This window comes from Miscanthus floridulus, chromosome 18 (genome assembly GCF_019320115.1).
Source record: "Miscanthus floridulus cultivar M001 chromosome 18, ASM1932011v1, whole genome shotgun sequence".
In the NCBI taxonomy this organism is placed as follows: domain Eukaryota; kingdom Viridiplantae; phylum Streptophyta; class Magnoliopsida; order Poales; family Poaceae; genus Miscanthus; species Miscanthus floridulus.
The window spans coordinates 32,000,214-32,020,815 of NC_089597.1; the positions used below are offsets into that span (position 1 = coordinate 32,000,214).

The 20,602-nt window shown below is 43.4% G+C and overlaps 1 non-coding gene and 2 pseudogenes across 1 annotated transcript; 1 reads left to right on the plus strand and 2 right to left on the minus strand.

The window, feature by feature from the left end:
- Positions 1–3,313: 3,313 nt before the first annotated feature.
- TRNAD-GUC (transfer RNA aspartic acid (anticodon GUC)) lies at positions 3,314–3,385 on the plus strand. The gene has a single exon. It is a non-coding gene; the product is annotated as a tRNA-Asp (tRNA).
- A 1,612-nt stretch (positions 3,386–4,997) lies between these two features.
- Positions 4,998–9,533, minus strand: LOC136523100 (protein PARTING DANCERS homolog; annotated as a pseudogene).
- A 2,603-nt stretch (positions 9,534–12,136) lies between these two features.
- Positions 12,137–20,355, minus strand: LOC136523613 (uncharacterized; annotated as a pseudogene).
- Positions 20,356–20,602: the final 247 nt, after the last annotated feature.

Sequence of the window (20,602 nt, forward strand, 5' to 3'; positions counted from 1 at the left end):
TCAACTAGATGTTACAACTAGGTGGAATTCAACCTACTTGATGCTTAAGGATGCCTTATACTACAAAGATGCTTTCATTCGACTCAAGACATCAAATCGAAGTAAGTATACGAAAATTACTCCTAATGACGATGAATGGAAAATGGTTATAACTGTATTTCAGTGCTTGAAAAAGTTCTATGACCATACTGTATTGCTTTCTGGTACATCATATCCTACTGCAAATCTATTCTATAGAGGTTTTTGTGAGATAAAGGAGTTGCTTGATAATTGGTGTCTTGGTGCAGACTTCACTATTAAGAAAATGGCCATTGCTATGAGTGGAAAGTTTGAAAAGTATTGGACCTGTTCTAGCATGAGTCTTGTAGTAGCTTGCTTTCTTGATCCTAGGTACAAAAAGAAGCTTTTAGAGTACTACATGAAAAGGTTCTATGGTGACTACTATTACATTCATCTTGATGAGTTTGTTACTATTGTGAAGAACTTGTACCAATTTTATGCTAGCTCTAGTTCAAAGAATAAGAGTGATGTGAATCAAAATAAACATCTTAGTCCAACGGATCCTCTAGCTGAAAATAGAGATGATGAACTTGAGAGCTTCTTATATGATGATCATGGGCCTGATAGCAGTGACACAAATGAGCTAGACAAATACATGGCAGAGCCACTATTGAAGCAAAATCCGTTTGATATTTTATCTTATTGGAAGAACAATACAAACAAATATCCTATCCTTTCACAAATAGCTCCTGATATGATGGCCATTCAAGTGTCCACGGTTGCATCCAAATCTGCATTTAGCGGAGTTGGCTGGATAATTGATCCATATCGTAATCGTCTTGACCCTGAGATAGTACAAGCGCTGATCTGCACCAAAGACTGGGTACATGTTGCAAGAAAAGGTATTAATTGGCTCATTTGTTCAATTAGAATTTTCCAAATATATGTGATGTATTGTACTGATACATATGTGCCTTGACTTGTTATTTTTCAGATTCTAAATCTATTCCTTCAATTGTGGCTGATTTCAAACCTTGAAAAACTATTCGTGTGAGCTCTAGTCACTCAACAGATGATGAGGTATTTGTTTATTTGTCTTGGTTGTTGTTTCAGTAACCATTTTTGCAAGAGAAAAATAACATAGTTACATGTTTGCAATTAATTATGAATACATGTGCTGAAAATTATAGGAAAAAGATGTGATAAGTGATCCAGATGCCATGATTGAAGATGGTGATGAGCTGTGACTGCAGAGCTTTGTTTTCTTGTGGTAGAAACTTTATGATGTGTGGACTTATTAAATGTTGTGGACTATTGTACCGGATGTTTTCTTGTGGTTGTGACTGTGATTTGTGAACTTATTAAATGTTGCTCGGTCACTTCTAATATTTTGTGGTTGGCTGGTTGCCTGGTTAAGGTGCTCTTGAATTCTTGACAATACTTTGTGATTGCTAGCAGTGGTGGCGTGGTCCACTGCACTTGTGCCTGGTGGTCTAGTGCTGTTAGTGTTAGCAGTGGCATGTTGGCAGCAGTCAACCAGCCATGGCATATTGTCTTTTCCAGCAGTGGCAGTTGTGCATTGTATTGCGCTGGTGCTTGACTGGATGCCACTTATAGCACTGGTGGCGTATTGTGTAGCATATTGATATGTGGTTAAGTATGTGATATGAATTATGATATTGATATATGATCGTCATTTCGGCTTAAGTTCCCGATTTTTGCCCATTTCCGTCCATATTTGTCTGTTTCCAAACACCCGTATTTTCCGCTCCCGCACCCGATACTGGCCTTTCCGATTCCGATCCCGATCCTGTTTTCGATGATGAAATATAGAAACGGAAACAGAAGGGGGTTTTCCGTCCGTTTTCGTCCGTTTTCAACCTTACATGCGTCCGCACAGCCTGCAAAAAAAAGACTGGCAGGCAACGTGGCGTGGTGCGGACTGTCCACAGCCCGCCCCGCTTGCATCCTGAGGTGCTGGAATGGGGAGCCCCAGCGGACTGCATGACTGCTTACCATGCATCAAGCACTTCGATTGCTAACCCTCCCTTGGCGTGATTTCCATCTCTGCAGGGCTGCCATTGCCCAGCGGCGGGAGTCTACAGACGAACGCTTGACGTCCCTCCATGTTCTCTCTCTTTTATGCACGAAGTCACGAACACATGTGCTTGCACTGAGGTGTCGCTTTTCTGCTCCATACAGTATTTCTCTCTTTCCTGCTCCCATATTTCTCTTTCTTTGCTCCATCTTTTGGGATCATGATTCGGCTTTCTATTGTGGGAGAAAGGGCACACGTTCTTCCTTTCTGTCCTTTCCAGCTCTGCTCCTGCGCTCTATGTAGTAGCACGAGCTCTAAAGTACTCCTGGCCCGCTAAACGAGTGTTCGCACGAAACCGTCTTTTTGGCTCAGGGCCTTTTTGGCAGGGCTTCGGCTTCGGCTTCCGCACCTGTCGGCCGCCTACGGGCCAAGAGGTGCCAGGGGAAGTCGGAGCCGCGTAGCCCGAAAAACGAGCTTCTCTGACTTCGGCGGTGTTTGTGAGAGAGGAAAGGAGAAGGGAGAAAAACGGCTCGGTGTCAGGGAAAGCTGGAGCCGCAGAGCCCGAAAAACGAGCTTCTCCGGCTCTGGCGGTGTTTGTGGGAGAGGAAATGAGGAGGGAGAAAAACGGCTCCGATGAACAATAGCCCCTGTCGGCCCGTGGGCGGCCGACGGGCCTACCAAAGAGGCCCTCAGTATCTCCGATTATTGGAAACTTTCAGCCAGCTTTCAGTTCAGGAGCTCTCGGCCGTGGACGAGCCCGTACTCGGGCTGACGCGTCAGTCACGCGTGGCGTTGCAACTTGCGCGCGCGGGGTAGTCGCAGGGGCCACGACGACGGATCGTGGACGGGACCGGCGGCACCCGCGCTAGCTGCACGCAGCTTTGTATATCTGCAGAGAATTAGTACCGCGGCTACTGCCTGCACGCAGCTTTGTATTACCACGTTGCCGTGTGTGTGCATATATGTGTGTGAATGTGTTTTGTTACCGCCATGGGCCATCTTCGTCTGGTTCAAGCAGCAATTGGGAGTATTCCAGTATTCCTTGCCTGAAGTTTTGACCTTCTTAACAATTTGCAGCCACTGAGGGGTCCTTGTGATTGGCCGGTCACCGTGCACCTGGTTGGTCTGGTGCTTGGGACATGGTCGATGGAACGTTCACGGCTCAAAACCAGGGCTAAGGTTTTCTTCCTCGATTTTCCATTTCAGAAAAGACGATGGATATGTAGGTGCGACCATAGGTTAGGAAGGGTTTCCATTTCAGAAGTCACCAACCAAGTCGTTGTAGTATAGTGGTGAGTATTTCCGCCTGTCACGCGGACGACCCGGGTTCGATCCCCGGCAACGGCGCTTTTTTTTAATTCTGTTTTACCCTTTTCCCTGTCAAGCTTGCTCGGATCTCCAGGGCAATTTTTAAAATCTTGTTTTACCCATCTCCCGAGTATTCTCGCCTGTCAAGCTTGCTCGGACCTCCAGGGTCTCTTTGTTTGGGATTTTACTTCCGCTTCTGTTGGACTACTATACAGTGAATGTTGGTGCTTCTATCAGATATTGGTGCTTGTATCCATGCAATATTGCTTGAAGCAACAAAGCAATCCACAATTGCACGTGATGTTCACCCACGACTTGTCCTATGCTACTCGTTCTCGTCCATTTTCTCATGCGTGCGTGCGCGCACCCATAAAATATATACTCCCTCCATCTCAAAAGGAATGAAAATCTAAGTTTCGAGGCAAGATTAGTGGAGATGTAAAATTACGTATGTACCCCTGCTTATAGAGAGTTCCGCAGAAAGTTCTCCACAATGTTCAAACTATTTTATACTGTGGTGGTTCTTTTCCTGTTATTTTTTATTGGATGGGCCCACTTGAAAAGGGTGATCAAAACACAGGATTTTATTTCTTTTGGGACAAGATTTGAACGCCATGATTACATTTTTTTGTGACTGAGGGAGTACTGTACTACTAGTAGTAAACACAGCATGTCCCTAGAATCCCTTTCCCACAGCTTCAGCGCAGAACACGTATAGGATCTACCACACTCACCCTACCCTGCTTTACTATGCAGTGTCCATCTATATACATTTGCCAAAACATGCTCTGTCTCACAGTTTCAGCTTCTTCCCACATCTGGGACGTGGGACCCAAACTTTGTATGTGAGCGAACATATATGATGCGGCACTACAGGCTGTTAGCCTTCAGAAATAATGCCTTCTTCAACTCAAGATAAGAGCTGGTACTGATGAACACTGATGTTGGATCATTTGGAAACATCACTCACTCGACGTCCTTGTCCATAGGTTCAGTGAAATTTTGTGGTCAGCATTACTAAATACTAACGTTATTATACCAAAACAGAGCAAGTGTGCAAACGATGGTCCGTGCGGCAATCAGGGAAGGAGAAGACTGGGCAATGGCTGGTTTGGCGCCTCTGTCAGTGCTAGTTGATCTTTGGTCGCAAAGCAATGCTGTAATGTAAGGCTTATGCAGAATCCAGTAGCTAGGTTGTTCCTGGGCCGTGTTGGGGGTTCCTCACCACCTTCATTGCCTTTGTTGTAAGGTTTTAAAACTCCGTTTCTCTTAATGAAAAACGGGTGCAACCCTGCTCGCGAAAAAAATACCAAAACAGAGAAAGAGGGTGAATAGGTGGGTAGTGATGGTGGTGGGAGGTAGGCTTCAGATCATTTCGACCATACAGTTGTTTCTGTTTGGAATGTACATTTTTTTTCTCTGGAGTGCATCATCAAATTAAGGATTAGTGCATCGGTTTCACTCTATTGACCATCTATTTCTGTGTTATATATTCTGTTCTTGATTGGATGGATGCTTACACAGAAACAATAGTCATGCATAAGTTCAGATCAGAATGCACAGATTCTAAAGTGTCAATCATCAACTGTGGGATACGCAGTACAACGTCATTTTCATCCAGGTCTTTATCTATACTATATAATAAGTTTGCTGCTGCACGAAAATTTACAGCTTGCCCAGGGACCCAGGGTCCACGTATCGCCAACCTATGCCAGCTAGAGTTGGGGAGAGACATTGCAACGGCTTCGGTAGTCAGTTCAGTGGTTCACCCAGGGACAAACTCGATCGAAACAATCTGATTTTGCCTGCAAATCAGGAGACTGCATCAGCAATTCAGCATCGTGGAATTGCAAACATTTCTATCAATGGGAAAAGAACATTCAAGATCACAAGGGAACACTTCGAATGGGTTAGAAAACTAGAGACCACAAGAACTCGAGCATATAAGGAACATAAAGAGCAGACATGATATCTTTTGTGGGCCTAACTTCTATCAGTAGGCATGCAAATCAAAAGGTTCTTATCCGCATACAGCTTAAAAATCAAATTAACGAAAATCAATCTTGTTTATGTATGTGCATTCCTCGGGCAAAACATCAATAAAGATCGACAGAGAACGAAGAACAAAGAGAAGCAACAAACTGACAGTTCTGTGGAGCAAATCTGAAATGTTTGACATACTTCCGGCAAGTTCAGATTGCCTGCAAAGCCCTCCACGCAAGACAGTCGCCAGCCATTTTACTCAAAATTGACATTTCCCAGGCATTTGACACCGTGTCATGGGTTTTTCTCTTGGAGATACTCCAGCACATGGGCTTCAGCCAACGCTGGACAAATTGGATCTCCATGATCCTATCCACGGCCAGCACAAAAATTTTGCTAAATGGCAAGCCAGGGAGAAGAATATGCCATGCTCGCGGTCTCCGCCAAGGCGATCCACTCTCACCGATGTTGTTTATCTTGACCATGGAGGTCCTCAATCGATTTCTGTTGTGGACTGAGCAGCAGCTACTGCTGACACCGTTGCACCCAAGTGTGGAGACCAGGGTGAGTTTGTATGCGGACGATTTGGTGCTCTTCGTCAACCCAAACGCCCGCGATCTCCAAACCATCAAGGCAGTACTGATGATCTTTGGCCTAGCGTCTGGACTATTCTCCAACCTCGACAAGAGCGTCGCAACCCCGCTGCATTGCTCCGACGCCGACGTCGCTCGCGTGCATGACATCCTCTCCTGCCGGATCGAGGATTTCCCATGCCGCTACCTGCAAATCAGGAGACTGCATCAGCAATTCAGCATCAGGAGACTCAAGCGCTCGGATGAGCAGCCCCTCATTGACAAAGTCGCCGCAAGGATTCCAAAATGGAAAGGAAATCTGCTCAATGTTGCTGGGCGCTCAGCACTGGTCAAGGCGACGATGTCATCTATCTCAACCCACTTGTCGATTGTGTCGTGCTTGTCTGCTTGGGCAGTGGAGTCCATCGACAAGCTTCGACGCGCCTTCCTCTGGTCTGGTGCCGATACTGTTATTGGCGGCCGCTGCAAGGTAGCGTGGGAGGTCGTTTGCCGCCCACGAGACCTTGGGGGACTTGGCATTGCTGACCTGCGGCGTGCCGGGATTGCGCTGTGGGTACGTTGGGAGTGGCAGGCGCGGACTGAGCAGCGCTCGTCCTTACGTTCCCATGAGCGATCGGTGCTCGCAGTGTTTCAGGCGGCGACGGTGTTCACTTTGGGGAACGACGAGTCCACTTTCTTCTGGACCGATCGGTGGCTCCAAGGCTCCACCATTGAATCCTTCGCCTCGGCGCTCTTCGCGGCTGTGGGCGTCAGGAGAAAAAAGGCGACGGTGGCGGAGCCGCTTCATCAAAATGCTTGGATCAGGCATATCACAGGTCCGCTCACCATGCGGGTGCTTCTTGAGTTCGACCGACTGTATAACATGTTGGAAGGGGTGCAGTTGTCGTCTGAACCCGACACTTTCACCTGGAGCCTGACCGCTGACCATAGCTATTCTGCGGCGTCAGCTTACGGCGCGATGTTTCTCGGCTCCTCGAGACCTCTTGGGGCCAAACAGATTTGGAAGACCTCGGCTCCCCCAAGGGTCAAGTTTTTCCTTTGGTTGGTTATGCACGGCAGATGTTGGACGGCGGACAGGAGGTACCGCCATGGCTTGCAAGATTCAAATACTTGCATCTTCTGTGATCAGGACGCTGAAACAATAGAGCACATCCTGCTTGGCTGCACCTTCAGCCGTGAGGTGTGGGATTCATGGCTCAGAAGACTACATCTGCATGATGTTGTGGTGGTGCGGCAAGAACAGGTGATGGCGTGGTGGCTGCAATGCAGGAAACGAATCCCAAAACCTGTCCGCAGAGGCTTCGACTCCCTCTTCTTCCTCATTGGGTGGATGCTGTGGAAAGAGCGCAGCGCGAGGACCTTCAATAGGATCTCAACATCGGCAGCCCAGTTGGAGGTGTCGATACAGCAAGAGATTGACGAGTGGTGCCTCGCCGGCTACAAGCCGCTAAGGTCGTTAATGGCGCTCCAGTGATCCCACTTGTGCTGTAGTCGCAAAAACTTTTAGTATGTAATCACATCGTGCGCTGTTGGGACAGAGGGTCTCGGTAACCAAGGATTACCGTGGCCTCTCTTCGATGTAACAAAAACTCTTCTCTGCTTAATGAAATACGTGCCTCGGCACGATCGCGAAAAAAAAGAGAAATATTTGACATACTCTGAGTAAAGCAATTGTTACATATGTTGAGCCGGGGAGAAGAATACCTGCAAGAATTAGTTTAGTTTAGGGCTTAAGAAGTACTGTGGATCCCTGAAGAACCTGACAATCCTCTCTGCCTTTTCAGTGGAAAGATCGGTGTTTTCCAGAATGAATTCCTTGGATGCTTTTGCAATTGCTTCGATAGAGCCAATGGCTTGGGCAAGCTTAAACAAAAACAGATTAGCATCAGTACCAATCAGCACGCCATGGTACACATAACATGGAAAAAATAAATCGAGAAAGGCAAGTGATGTGCAAGATATAGTGCAGGGAAGGTAACAGAATTCAATCTGCAAGATATAGCATGTTCACATTCTTATTCTGGAGTAGTTGAGAATTTTTACTATGGTTGCCGGAAATTGGACGGCTCACGATTCTTTTGCATGTCAACTTGTAAAGTTTGAAAATATGTTTAAGCGCTGACCTGCCCTGAATCTTGTACAGATTAAAAGGTACTGTGGTTAATTCTTCTCATTCTCCAGAGAAATGTGTGCAAATGACAAGGAAAATGATGATACCCCATATCGGAAAACAACGCCCACAAATAACATGCGTGTCCTCCCTAGAGACAGAACTTGCAAAGCAGTCAGAACAAACAAGCTAGCATTGATATCCATGTAACCAAGAGATCACAAAATTACACAAGCTGCAAAAACAAGTTGAGCAATTCACCGCATTTGCATCATGTCTGTCAATACCAGGAATAGAGGTGAGCACTCGTAAAAAAGCATCCATGCACTGAACAGCTTGCTCACGCTACGGAGACATGCAAGAGAATCATTTAGCAACAACATGACCCGTTGCTAGTATATGAGCATGCATCTGGGAACAGAACATACCTCAATTCTAATAGCTGCGACGATGTTTTTCTGCCTGCACACTGAAGAAAACAGACACGCGATCAGTGCCAGCTCGCAGTTCAGAACTTGAACATGAGTCAGGAAATTGGTAAATGAAGCAGAGAGGTTTTACCTCCACGAGCATGAGCTATCCTTACAATCTTCTCGAATCCCATCTCTGGATCACACACAGGCACGAACGTAGGGCAGCCAAGCTCCATGCCATACCTTGAGTGAGGACAGCAGTAATAAGAACAACCCAACCCAACCAAACTAGAACAAATGCTTGCTACGTACAACTTAGCATCACAGTATGCCGGACCATACTTGAAATATGACTGATTGAATGATTCATTCTGCTCTGCTGAGCGGACGACGACAATGACGTAGAGGTACTTGAACTGCCTCTTCAGTGTACTCACCCTGAAAAAGCATTCCAAGTACGACATCACCATTACCATCGCCACGCATGCAGTCATCAGTGCATAACAACAAACATAACAGTGGGAAGATTGTGACCTGCTGAAGAGAGCAGCTTCCCTTTCAGGAAGCCAGTCCGTCTCGAAGATGAAGCAACCGATAAGCCCCCATTGTTGAAGAGGAAGTCCTGGAACCCAATCCAACCCAACCCAATGAAAGCCATGCGTATACACAGTTACACACACAGCACGGCAAAACCAGTGGCATCTCTGGATTGGAGCGCGTAACGGAGAAAGCGACAGGAAATTGAGGCCGTACAGGTTGGTAGCGAGGAATGTGGCGATGAAATTGTCGAGGTCCGGGCGCTGCTTGTCTCTCCACGATGTGCTCATCATGCACACTCCTCAGCCTGCGATCGCGTCGACCAGGGGCGGAGGACCCAGCAGAGCTAATGCATGTATACGGTTGTGTGATGAGATCAGATCCGAACACAGATCGGCAGATGAATTAATTAAGCTAGGTTTCGGGTGCTGGGCGGCTGGGCACGGCAGGAAGGGAGGACTGAGGAGAGAGAGTACGCTTACCTGGTGTTGGGTGCTCGTCGCCTGCGAAGGCCTGGCGTATGGCGGCAGCGGCGGCGGGCGCCCAGACATCGCCGGGCGAGAGGGAGAGCGCGCGCGCACGCGGGGTGAGCCGTGAACGGAGAAGAGAAGGGGGGGACTGGAACTTTCAAATCTGCCTGCTCCTCGACGCTGGTCCGGGGGAAAATCAGTTGCGTTTTTTGGGTGCTTTACTTTTTTTAGGGGATTTTGGGGTGCTTTACCTTTTTTAGGGGAATTTGGGGTGCTTAGTGAGGTCTTGTTTAAATCCAACGTGTAAAGTTATGTGTGTTACATGGTGTGTTACATCGGGGTGTCGTATAGGTTGTTCGGATACTCATAAAAAAATAAATTATAGAATCCATCGGTAAACTGCGAGACGAATTTATTAAGCTTAATTAATTTATCATCAGCACAGGTGTGTACTGCAGCATCACATTGTCAAATCATGGACTAATTAAACTTAAAAGATTCGTCTCGTAAAATAGTCGCAATCTGTGTAATTAGTTATTTTTTTAGTTTATATTTAATACTTTATAAACATATCAAATATTTCGATGGGATAAGATGTAAAGTTTTAGAGGAGGAACTATAAAGTGAAAAGCCTGAGCCTGCAGCGACGCGGTTCACGAAGAAAAGAAGAAAACATTTCGGCCGCCACACGCTAGCTGGGCCGATCGATGCTTTCAGGCTGATGAAACTTCTTATTGTGCATTGTCATATCATGGGCTTAAAAAAGAAAAAAGAATGTTTTGATATCTCATACAACATTCATTTATTTTTTTAGATAAAGAAAGAAACATAGTATAACGAAATTCCTTTTTTATTAGATAATATACATTTGTAGTAGTTTTTTTAATGACTCTTAAAACACTTGTCCGGCGACACTCACATCCACCTCAATCTACGCGTATTAGAGTGGAGTGAAAATTAGTTAATCTTTCATCCAACCCTCCTAATACATGTAGATTGAGTTGAACACAAATACATCCAAACGAGTCTTAGTGCACCAAAAATTGATGTGTGGCATATATATGTCGTCATGACAAAATTTTATTAGGTCTATATATGTATTTAGGGTGTTTAAACTATATAGAAATAAGCTGCAATTCACTTTGAAACCAAGCCCATTAGTCCTTACCACCTATAACAAACTTGTTTCTCTTGGAGTATCTGTTATCTCACCACTTCTATACTTCCAAGGTGTTTAAGTTTTCGTTGTAATTTGGAAAATATGTAATTTTGTTATTGTTTGACTATAAAATTATGATATTAATTGGTTGTCTCAGATTGTAGGCTAAAAGTCCAGACACATGAAATACATCAACTCTCTTACTATTTTAGGCTAGTCTCAGTGAGGGTGACTCCCCGTGTGTTGGAAACAATGTAAACTAGTTTTATCCTCATGAAACTCATTTTACTCCATGAAACTTTGATCACCTATCTATCTTTATTTATATGGTGCAATGTCAGCATATTTGCTAAGTTGATTGCTTATTTAATCTCCATAAAATTTTCATGAGACCGGCCTTATAAATATGGCCACAAACTTTTAAAAAAAGGAGTGCACAGAAGTCAACACATTGTGTTATGGGGATAGTGTCAAGGCCAAAGAAAGAAAGAATAGAAGAACTTGCCATATTTGAGGCAGAGCCATATGTGTGGGTGACATCGTGACAGTGTGATAGAGGACGTCCTTGGTTTCTCCAAACAACTCGCCTAGTCTAGTTGACACGGAGAACGAGAAGTTTTCCCAGACATGAGAGCCAATTTGACCCTCAAGTTAGCAAGACAAAACTTGTTTACCAAGGCACAAGATAGCTAGGTAAGATACCTAAACAAGTTTGTTTCATATCCTTACTCAACCAGGCAAAATAGTAACTGGCGAAGAAACCAAGCAGCCCAGAGCGTTTGTGGGCAGGGGCGGAGTCAGGTGGTCTGGTGCCAGAGGCCATGGCCCCCCTAGCAACACAACACATTTTTTACTCAATATTTATATCAAGAAATATATAATAAAATTCTTATCATATATTTTTATTGGCTATTTGATACTTTAATTAACTAGTTAATGATGTTATTTGTGCTGTGATTTCTTGTCCTCTCTCATATTAATCTTTTATAGCATCTTATATAATTAATAAGTGGTCTTCCTATTATTTTCTCCATCCTTTTGTTCCCATAGTAACTCTCTAATTAGCTATTTAAGTATAATAACTGGTTTCTTGTTTACTCTCCTTCTGAATTAATCTCTAATAACACCTATATTATTTAGGATTAGTCTTCATGTTATTACCGTGATTCCTTTTTCCTAGCCCAAGAATTAGATTGCTTGTCGTATGAACGTTATAGACCTATGGCATTAATTTTGTTCATTTATTCTAAAATATTAATGTTCTTTTTTAGCTTTCTTTTGTAGTATAATACAAAATATTTATTTGGTTCTTTTGTATATTTTAACTATATATGTATTTCATCATGTGTGATTGTTATGAGTTCTGAACGTCCCCTCTATGTTCAAAATCCTGGCTTCACCTCTGTTTGTGGGTCAGGATGAGGAGGCCGGGAAGCGGAGGACATTAGGGCGACAACCGGTGCAGGCAGAAGCAGCGACAGATCGAAATGACACAAGTACCCCTTTGGCACCGCACGTACACACATCATTGCTTACCAAAGAAAGGTTGAGTGCAATATGGGCAGAGTTGTGGACCAGGGCCATCCTTAAAAGCTGACCTATAAGACAATGAAGCTAATGAGAGTTCGCCTAAAGTACAAATCTGTGACAGAAGAAGTTTTATATAGTGTTGTTTATGCTCAGTTTAGTATCTGGAAGCTGTTTCCGCAGTTCAGACACTGCCAATAAAGGAAAGAGGCAACAAAGTTTCTTCTTCTAGTTTTGCGTGTGAATTTGCCCGGTTCGATTGGCTTATAAGCCGTACTTTTTCAGCCAACGAATAGTATTTTTCTCTCACAACAAATCAGCCAACAATACTTTCAGCTATGGCTTATCAGCCAAACGAACAAGCAACCATAGTACTGCTAATAGGCATAGCCTAAGTAACTTTAAGAAGCAATGTTTTATAAGTGGGGAAGATTATGGAGAAATATTTTTCACAAGTAGATAAAATTCAATCATTAGAAATAAGCAATAGCTAAATGCCAAATTTATGGGGAGCCTTACATCGCCCTGCAGTATATCATGTCCTCCAAAGAAGAAAAATGCACCCAGAGCCAGAACAAGCAACAATATTGTGAGGAGCTGTTTTCAGAAGAGATGTAAAAAATCCAAATTAATGACAATTTAATCAATTAAAATCATGTATCAATGAATAAACATGAAGATCGTATGACATTTTGTGGTAAATACAAACCCAATTATCAAATGGACAAGCTTATAAATGTTAGTTGAGCCATAGAGTAAGCTAAATTAAGGTTTCATATTTCAGTCTCAAGATTCTAATCTAAATGCTGAAGTTTTCCATGAGCCTATGAATACTAGCAACTAAAGAGTTTCATATTAGCAGTGCACAATTGAATACTAGCAAGTCAATAGTAGTACATTTTGCCAAACAAAAAAACATTACTTGGAGAAACTGTAAATTGACTGGAAATCTGAGGTCAGCTGAGAAGCTACTACAACATGGACAACAAAATCGTACTTTTAGAAAGCACTGCATTTTTTGGGGGGAAATATTAATTTCCATTTCTCAGACAAATCTGAATCATCAACAATTACAGATTGAATACAAGCCGGTATGGAGACCATAAAAGGTTCCTCGTCCGGATCACAACCACTACCAAGAGAAGCCAACTCATGTGCTACCCTATTACATGATCTTGGACGCTATTGGAATTTCCATGTTATAAAGTTCCAGGCTAGCAAGCTCCTGAGTTTCTCGATCAGAAAGGAAACTGCACTGAGGTCATAGTCACTGGAGTATATCGCTTGCACCACCGCAGTAGCATCCGTTTCAATGATCACGTGACCAACCCCTGCTGTAATCGCTGCCTGCGTGCCCTGAATACAAGCAATCAGTTCACCTGTACAGGATTCATAAGTGCCTCCAGTCTTCCCCTAAGAGCAGCGACCACATCTCCTTCTGAATCTCTTAGGATACAACCCCAACCACCATTGCGTGTGCTCGGATTATAAGCAGCATAACAGTTCACCTTGACTTGGTCATTCTCCGGGTTTTCCCAGTTTGGCACCCTGCTGTTGCCGACGCTGGTAGGTTGTCGTTCTTGGCGACGCCATTCTGACAGTCACTTGAATGCTGCGAGCAATCTAGGCCGGATCCCTTCTCTGCTCACCCTCTCTGATTCTATTTCGTTCATTCCAGAAGGTCCAAAGGGCTACACAGCACATCCGTTTTTGCTCATCTTTCATATGCATAACAGTTCCTATCACTTCCCTGGCAGTCTTCTTCGAAACTAGTAGATCTCTCTCCCTGCTCAGCGCTAGATGATCCCACACCTTAGCCATAGTTTGGGATTTGAAGAAAAGGTGAGCACCGTCCTCGTCTAAATGATCAACAATTCTAGGTATCGATCTAAGGGTCCGTTTGGCTAGGCTTTTGGCTTTGGCTTTTTTTCCAAAAGCCAAAAGCCCAACCAAAGAGGCTGCTTTTTTAGAAATAACTGTTTTTTCGTAGTATATTTTTGAAAGCTGGTTTGATCCTGCTTTTGGCTTTTGGCTTTCTGCTTTTCGAAATTGGTGAAATAAAAAGCTCTTCCATAGTTGTTTCAAGAGAGATAAAGATAGAAGGTATATTTTATACTTGTTTAACCAAACAGCTTTTAGCTTTTCTACAGCTCATAGCCCACAGCAGCTTTTCCGTAGCTCATAGCCCACAGCAGCTTTTTCTCACAGCCACAACTCAACCAAACACACCCTAAGCTGTCTAGTTCTCCACAAGGGGTGACATTTTTTAGCTAAGTTAACATTTATTTCTTACAATTAGGCATCAAAGAAACAAAATAAACAAGCTACCGTGTCAATCCCAAATATTCTCATCGAAGAAACAAATCAAACAACCCAATGCCACTAATCCCAAATGTTCACATAGAAGAGGTTGTTAGTTTGATCTTCACCAATTGGTCTATTGGGCTCTTGGATCCGCGCCCTGATCGGGGGCGCCCAACCGATCCATGGCCGGTGGGCCCCCATCGCACAACACCATAAAAAAGAGATGGGGGTCGGGGCACAAGGTATGAGGTTCCCCTGAGCCGCCATACGCCCCACCGATGTTCTAACCCTATCCAATCTAAAGAGAAGGGTGCTGCCAGCGATGGAAAGCCCCACCAACTTCACCGTCGCCTCTTTAGTGCCACCACCGGGACACTGGACCGCGTCTCCACCGCACGGCGCTATGGCCGCAACTGCCTTAGGACGAGGTATATGACCAAGCTTCTCCATCTAAGTCTAATTATCCCTTGATCTACGATTTAGAGGTACTATGATCCTATCAATGGTACCAGAGCCAGGTTCTAGTGTAGATCTAAATTAGGGGTAGCAATTTAGAAGGAGATGAGAAAGATCCAATTTGGATCGAAGCAGAAGGGTTACACGAACCCTAACCCTAACTCGCAATTGGTAAGAGGGGAAGATGAACAGTGGGTTCGGTCAAACCCTAACCGGATCTACAACCGGGGAAGGGGAAGAAGCAAAGAGACAGAGGGTTTGAACCCTAACCAAACCCTAAGCATCAACCCAAACCTTAATTCCATCGGGGAAGATGAACAACTAAACCTAACCCTAACCCTAATCCCCAATCGGCAAAGAACCAAGAAGAACACAGCAAGATCTAAAGACAGAAGAGGGAGAGGGGAAGAGGCCTACCTCGGCACTGCACCACGCTGCTACCTCATCGGTGCGCGAGAAGTACTCTGAGCCGATGCTCATCGGGCCTGCGCAAGCTTCGTGCTAGGGTGCCATGGCCAGGCTGCTCGACGGCGGTGCGCTCACCCGCTGGGGAGCACGCGCGCCGGCGAGGGGGCCGGCGACGGCGCCATCTCTCTCTCTATCGATTCTGGGCTCTCTGCGCTCACACTCGGTCGATGGCTGCCGTTGAGAGAGAGAAAGGGAAGAGCGAAATGGGGGCTAGGGTTTCGGGGCAGCGCCGGCTGAGCGTTTTTGCTCGTGTGAGAACCACACGGAGCCGTCCGATGAGATCCGACGGCCGGCATTGCTCGGGCTGTTTTCGGCCTAGGCGGGGAAGCGAATTCCCGGCCCAGGCCCAGGTTGCGGCCTGGGCACGAGGGAGTGGGCGCACGCGCGCCGTACCCAGATCCCGCTGGGCCGTGTGCTGCTGCTGCGGACTGGGCCGCGCGCTGCTGCTGTGAACTAGGCCACCGACTATTTTTGCCAGGCTAGGCCGAATGAGTAGTAAACGCAGATTTTTAGTTTTATTATTTTCAGAAGCAGTTTTGATGAATTTTGTAAAGTTTTGTATCTCTGTCAAAATTTGAACCAATGGGATAATTTTTTCAGAGAGTAGATGAATAAAGTAAAACTCTTCTGAAAAGTAGATAGATAATTTTTCAAGTTTCCGCTGCAAAGTTTAATGTTGATTATCTTCTAATTAAATTCGAACCAACAGGTGAATTTGATTTGAAGAGCAGTTATATTTAGTAAATTATGATAAAGTTTATCCTCTAATTAAATTGGAACCAACGGGAAAATTTAATTAGAGGAGTAGTCTGTTTTTGTTTGTGTTAAATTATGGTATTGTTATTTTCTGACCAACGTTGTTGATAACAATATTATAATGAGTTTAAGTTTGAGATTTAAATCTCTGATAAATTTCACACCAACATGGTCAATTTTTCAGAGAGTAGATAAGGACCAGGAAATGCTCCTGAACTAATAGAATGTATTTTATTAATATGTTTCCGCTGCAATGAAGTTGATTATCTTCCAATTAAATTCGAACCAACGAAAGAATTTAATTTTGAAGAATAGTTATATGGATTTCAAGTTAATTTCTGAGTTTTATGCATTAATTCTATTTTCTGCCCAACGGTGATGTAGAATTGATGCAGAAGCACCTTGTTTATTTAACCGATGAGATCACTCGGCTGCATGCCAATGGGCTGCAATGCTGGGGTATGTGAATGAAAAGGCTTGAGTCAAGCCAGTTCAGGACAATTTTGCTAGTTTACTAATTTTCTGATTAAATTAGAACCAATAGGAAGATTTAATTGGAAAATAAGGTATGCGTGAATGTTTTAGTTGTCATGACTAAGTTTTAATATAGATGTATCCCGCATGGGGAGAAGTTTTTACATAGTAGTTATGCTAGTCTATCCTGCATGGCGGGAGAAGTTTTGTGATGATTCACGTGTTATTGTATCCCGCATAGCGAGAAAAGTTTGGGTAGCTCTTATACTGTTCAAGCATTGACCGTGGCACAATAGAAATGCATCGTCATGGTCAATACTAACCAAACGATAAGAAAAGATGCAAGCGTGACTTACAAAAGTACTGCTAATGAAAGACCTCGTTGAGTTCTTAAAGTAAATTAAGGAAAGTGTACTCCTAAATGAATTAAGAAATAACTTTGTTTACATGACACAATCATATGAATGAAGTAAGTTAAAAGTGTCTCCTCGTTTATAGGCTTTCTAAATAGTAATCGAAATTATGGTAGTAAAGTTTATGCCATATTTCGAGGGGGAGAATTTCAAGTTTAATTAAGAAAGATACTCTTCATTAAGAGTGAGATAAAGATTAATTAAGATGTATGCGACCATCGGAGGAGTACAACGGTCATAATAATGATACCCCTAAGCAGAGAAATAGCTAAATTCCTAGACCTTTTAAAGTTCCGACAGGAAGACAGCGTAATCAACGTCAAAGATGTTAAGGTGGTGCTTAAAGCGCCATATGAGAGTTTAATGGATTGAACCCAAAATAAGATATTTAAAGATACACTATCTTTATAAAAGATGGGAAGATCTGGAGGAGTATGATATGTAGAGGTATGTAGAGACCTAAGACTTAAAGAGAAGCGGGACTGCGTGCCCACTTCAGTGATTCAAAACAACGAATTTCTCAATACCTGTTGATGTTGTATGACTTATACAACACCTGTTGTTGACTCTTCGAAGAAGATGAATAATGTAAACAAGGATCTTGTGATACATGAGCCTATGGAATCAATTGCCTCTTGGCAATGAAGAGCGACAACAGCCCTATATAAAAGTGCCAGTAGCTGAGGCCCTAGAAGGTCTCAAAGAATTAGTAAACCAGTTTTTCCAATAACTATGAAGTCTATGTTAGTAAAGAAATTCAAATGGAGGGTGATCCCACCTCATTTGAAGAAGCCATGAGAAGCGTTTACTCGTTTAAATGGCAAGAAGCTATGAAAGTTGAAATGAATTCGGTGAACACCAACGATGTTTGGGACTTAGAAGAAATTTCTAATGGAGCCAAAACAGTAGGATGTTAATGAGTCTATAAGAGAAAATGTGACTCCAAAGGGAATGTAGAAATATATAAAGCACGACTTGTGGCAATATGCTTTAAGCAAAGAGAATGAATAGATTACAATGAGAGTTTTCTCTCCAGTCTTATGTAACGATACTTTTAGAATCATAATGATGTTAATGGCATATTACAATTTAGAGTTACATCAGATGGATGTAAAGACGACATTCCTCAACGGGGATTTATATGAAAACGTTTACATGGCATAACCCAAAAGGTTTTTTGTCATGGAAAAAAGAACATATGGGATGCCCACCTATAGAAATCCATTTATGGGTCAAAAGTAAGTCTCTATACAATAGTATTTGAAGTTGATGAAACAATGATAAGAAAGTTTGGGTTTTTAAAGAAAATGAGAAGGACAATAGCGTTATGCGAAGATCAAGAATGGAAAATTCATTTTCCATATCCTGTGAATAGATGACATTCTACTCACTAGTAGTGATGTTAATATGTCATTGGAGAAGAAGAAGTTTTGTCCTCAAATTTCAATGTGAATGATCTTGGTGAAGCATCATTGGTTCTAGGAATCGAAATTCACCAAGATAGAAGAAATTAGGGTATTAGGACTATCACAAAGGCATACTTAGAAAAGATAATAATGAAATAAAGTATGCATGTGAGTAAACCTAAGCCTGCTCCTATAGTCAAGGGTATTAGTTTTGAGAACTTTAAGTGTTCTAGGAACCGATATGAGATCGATCAAAAGAATATGGTTCTATATGCTTTAGCTATTGGAAGCTTGATGTGTGTACAAGTACAAGTAAGAACTTATCCTGACATAGTTTATGTATCCAGGATATTTTGGCAGAAGTCCAGTTCAGATATAGATCACTGGAATGGAGTTAAGAATGTCCTATAATTATGCAAAGTATCATAGGCCTCATGCTGAGTAAGAAAGAACAAGTACTCTCAAATAGTTGAGGATACAAAAGTTAAGTCTTGACGAGATGTGTAGTGAAATCCACAGCAGTTGCTAACACTCACAGTTGGAGTATTATTATGGAAAAGCTCCAAAGAAACAGTTATGGTGTCATCCGTGACGCATACCATAGTATAGCTTGTCATGAGGCTTAAGGAACAGGCAAAATAGGTTAAGGGAATATGTACCTGGATTTAACAATGGTAGACAACAACAATAACTATTTAAAGTAAGTTAACTCCTAAGACAATAAGTCAAGTGTGCTACCAAACACATTGAACTAAGGTAGATGTTGTAAAGGAAAAAATCCAGAATCATTTGAAAGCATTGAGCACATAAGTATCGAGTAAGTACTTACGGATCTGCTTACCAAAGGCTAACCACCCAGTGCATTTAGAGAACACATAGTCGATATGAGTTTATGGGAAAGCCTATAATTTCTGGATACCAAGGGCCTAGTTGAGTATCTATTTCAAAACAGAGAGGTGCGTTGTAGCTGTTTAATCTAATGGCAAAAGATTGTGACGATGAGGCACGCTCTATGCACTGATCTGTGATGGAATGGGAACAAGATAAAGTAAGTAAGTTAAGTTTAAGGAATAAGGTGAGATCAAGGGAGAGAATGTTAGTTTGATCTACGACCAATTGGGCCCTTCGATCTGCGCCCTGATCGGGGGTGCCTAACTGCTCCATGGTTGGTGGGCCCCTATCGCACAGCACCATAAAAGAGAGGTGGGGGTTGGGGCACAAGGTATGAGGTTCCCCTGAGCCGCCAGATGCCCCACCGATGTTCTAACCCTATCCGATCTAAAGAGAAGGGTGCTGCCAGAGATGGGAAGCCCCACCGACTTTACCGTCGCCTCTGCAGTGCCACCACCAGAACATTGGACCGCGTCTCCATCGCATGGTATTCGACTACAACATCGCGCCACCGATGGCCACATCATTGCGGCGCTATGGCCGCAACTGCCTTAGGGCGAGGTACATAACCAAGCTTCTCCATCTAGGTCTAATTATCCCCTGATCTATGATTTAGAGGTACTATGATCCTATCAGAGGCAAATTATAAATAATTCATTTTAGCAGCAAGAATTGTCATGCCCAAAGGGAGGCGATGGCGTTGATAACCCACCGGAGCTGGCCGGTCAAGGCAAGGTACGTCAGGACGGCCATGAAGGCAAGGTTCCCCATGACCAGGCTGTTGCCCTTGTCCATACACCTCCCACCACCGCCAAAGAAGGGGCCTCTCCCAGCTCCGGTCATGCCAAGCCACCATCCTTGTCTCCTAGTTGTTCTCCAAGCCAAGCCCCCATTTTACCCAGTAACTCACTCCGGTCCAATGGCCTCACTGTGGAGCAGGTCGCATTTGAGAATTTTAGAGGCAATTCCAAGAACCTTCGATAAAGGAAGGCATGCGATTAGCAGCAAAGCGGTGGAGGAGTGAGAAGAGTAGGGTGGAGCAAGGACATGGACGTGAGGGAATGCGTGGGGAAGATTATTCTTCAGACAGTATATTTTGTAAAACCAATTTTTTCGCGTTTTTTGTTGAAAAATTGTATGTACTATTAGCCTTAATTTTCAAACAAATCAAGTCTATGTTCAGTTTTACAGAATCACAAGCTTAAAGAAGTGCAATAACAAAAAATTCTTTCAAGTTCATATAAAAATGCAATGATAAGTAGTCTCATAAAGAAGTGTGACAATGCATATTTCTTT